Below are 3025 nucleotides of genomic sequence, written 5' to 3' on the forward strand. Positions count from 1 at the left end.
TTAGAAGAAGAAGAAGAAGAAGAAGAAGAAGAAGAAGAGAATAGTAGAGGAAGAGGAGAGCTCACAATTTTATTGAAGTCCATAAGGTGGACCTTGGAGGTGAAGGTGTTGTATCATGTATCGGAACATTTGATTGTCTTATGCATTTATTTGATTGCCCCTTAGCACATCGTTTCTTATCCCGACCATTTCAACACCTAGTTTTTGTTGCTCAGTGCATATTATTTGAACTTTGGTTTGCATCCATGCCCACCGTTTATCATTATAGTTTCCACCGGCTTTTTGTTCATGGTGTTGTGCACCTACCTCCTCTTCATCACCACCATCATCATCACCATCATCTTGTACCTGTGGGTTAGTACCAACATAAAGCAAATTTTCCACCACCTCCGAATTAGTAATGTCCGAATTAGGTAGAATAATCAAACAATTAGTTCTAATAATTCTCCATTCATATTGATAATTGTGAGTAGGGTCATGGGTTCTAAGGAAGGACAAAGTAGTGAGAGTAAATAAGTTTGGATAATAATTTTCCTCTATCCTCTTGATCCCTTGATTCACACTCACCCTAAACCTCTTAGCAATAAAAGGGATGATGTCACCTACCATTATATCACCCTTATCATCCGGTTTCTTTTTATCAATTGAAACAAGATAATCAAGCAAATAATAGCAAATGTTAACATGGTGGGTATAAAGCATGTCCGACAACATAAATAGCTCAACATTCCTCATCATTCCTACCTCTTTTCTACTCCATATGGTGCAAGCAATAACCGTGTGAAGGTACCTAAGCACAGGGTTGTGAATTTATTCAACAGCCTAATCACATGTTCATCTATTTCTAGTCTATCCATAGCATTAACATCAAGGTACCTGCAAGAAGAGATAGTTCTAGAGATTAGAGATTTATACCTATTTCTTTGCTCAGAATCCTTGAATTGGATCCCATGATTGCGGGTTGTTGATTGCTTCTTGCTTGCACCACTTCCGGAGGCTTCAATCTTCTCACCTTACGTTTTTTATGCCATTGACCTTAGCTTGGTTTGGGTGTGGGTGGATGAAATGTTGGTGAAGTTTGGAGAGAATTATGAAAGAAGGATGAAAGAGGTGATTTGATTTGAATACGGGAATAAAAAATAAAAAATAAAAAAATAATTTTTTTTTTTCGCTGATGGGTTGGCACGGCCGTGCCACCACAGGCACGGGCCGTGCCAACTCTCTGGAAAAAGAGGGAAGATTTTTTTTTTGGGTGGGTTTCTGGTCAATGGCTTCAATTTTTTTTTCTTCACTTTTTCGCGTCATATTTGGACAAATACCTACAAAACAAACAAAATAAAAGCAATAAAACTCGTGGGTTGCCTCCCACGAAGCGCTCTTTTAGAGTCATTAGCTTCACGATTAGAAGATTTCTCTACCCAATACCCAATCTTTCCCAAAGGGATAGTGGCATCAACCTGAGATTCTCTCCCAAATCACACATAGCTTTTTCAATGGTTTCACTCTTAATCACACAAGGGGTGGAAAAACTCTCAATCACTATGAGGTTAGGCTTAGCAAGCCTTTGTGGGACATGGATTTTGAGTTTATAAGGTGGTGAAACGATTGGCTTATCACTCTCTCCTATGACTTTCTCACCTTGTTGCTTTTCACTCTCTATCTCACCCTCAATTGTCTTAGTTTTCATAATGGGGTCCTCTAACTGCTCACCGTCCCTAAGTTGAATAGCATTTATAAGGTCTTTGTGGTTGGCTTCAATTTGACCTGGAAAGACTTCGGGGGTTTGAGAGGAAGTAGCTACTTTTTGGGCTACTTGAGAGATTTGAGTTTCTAGCATTCTAGTGTGAGTAGCAATGGAGTCCACTTTAGATGTAAGCTTGACAAGAGAGTCATTCAAAAATCCAGTTTGATTTTTAAGTTCTTGAAATTGCTTGGATTGCTCCATAGCATATTTTTCTAGTAAAATTTCCAAGCTGGATTTGTGAGGGACTCTTTGGTTGTTTGCATAAACGGGTGGTGTTGTTTGTTGTCCAAAGGTATAAGAATTTTGCTCGGGACTTTTAGCAACACTACCTAGTTGGCATTCAACACCAATATGGTCAAGTATTCCACAAAATTCACAAGGTGGTGAAACAAGAGTAGGTGTGACGACACTTACAGTTAATTTATCAAATTTTTGAAGAAGTGTGTCCACCTTAGTAGATAGATGATCAAGGGCAGAAACCTGGTACATACCTGCCTCTTTTTTAGAGGGTGGAGGAGTAACATCAGTGATAACTCTCTCACGTGTCCACTGATAGTGGTTTTGTGTCATGTCCTCGATCAAATCATATGCTCCTGTGAAAGTTTTATTCATCAAAGCTCCACCTGCAGCTGCATCAACAATCATTTTTGTGGAAAACAAAAGACCATTATAAAAAGTGTGGATAATAAGCCAATTCTCAAAACCATGATGGGGGCAAAGCCTAAGCATTTCTTTGAAACCCTCCCACGCATCGTAAAGAGATTCACCATCTTTTTGAGTGAATTGTGTGATTTGACTTCTCAATTGAGCAGTTTTACTATGGGGAAAGAATTGGGAAAGAAATGTCTTCCTCATTTGGTTCCATGAAGTCATAGAACCAATTTGCAATGAATGAAACCAAGCACTAGCTCTATCCCTCAAAGAGAAAGGAAAGAGGTGCAGCTTTACGGCCTCTTGGTTTGCCTTCAAAGTTCCACTGAGTCTTAGAAAAATTGAAACATGAAGATTTGGATCCTCAGTGGGTGATCCGAAAAATTGATTTTGCTGCACTAGGTAAATAAGTGCAGGCTTTATTTCAAATTTACTACCCTCAACCGTTGGGTACACAATAGCATCGTACGGCTCATCTGAAGATGTGATTGCATACTCTTTGAGAGCACGTTTCTCATCCATATCTTTATTATCTTCTTTGAGCCATGCCTGAAATCAAAACGGTTAAAGATAGAAAATAAAAAATAATAATAAAATAAAATAAAATAAAATAAAGTAAAAATAAAATAA

At 38.3% G+C, this 3025-nt stretch overlaps 1 non-coding gene across 1 annotated transcript; it reads left to right on the top strand.

Moving 5' to 3' along the window:
- The first annotated feature begins 2444 nt into the window (after positions 1-2444).
- LOC120579795 (small nucleolar RNA R71) lies at positions 2445-2551 on the top strand. Its single transcript, XR_005645540.1, has one exon. It is a non-coding gene; the product is annotated as a small nucleolar RNA R71 (small nucleolar RNA).
- The last annotated feature ends 474 nt before the right edge of the window (positions 2552-3025 follow it).

The sequence above is a fragment of the Medicago truncatula genome, chromosome 3, assembly GCF_003473485.1.
Source record: "Medicago truncatula cultivar Jemalong A17 chromosome 3, MtrunA17r5.0-ANR, whole genome shotgun sequence".
NCBI classification, from domain to species: Eukaryota; Viridiplantae; Streptophyta; class Magnoliopsida; order Fabales; family Fabaceae; genus Medicago; species Medicago truncatula.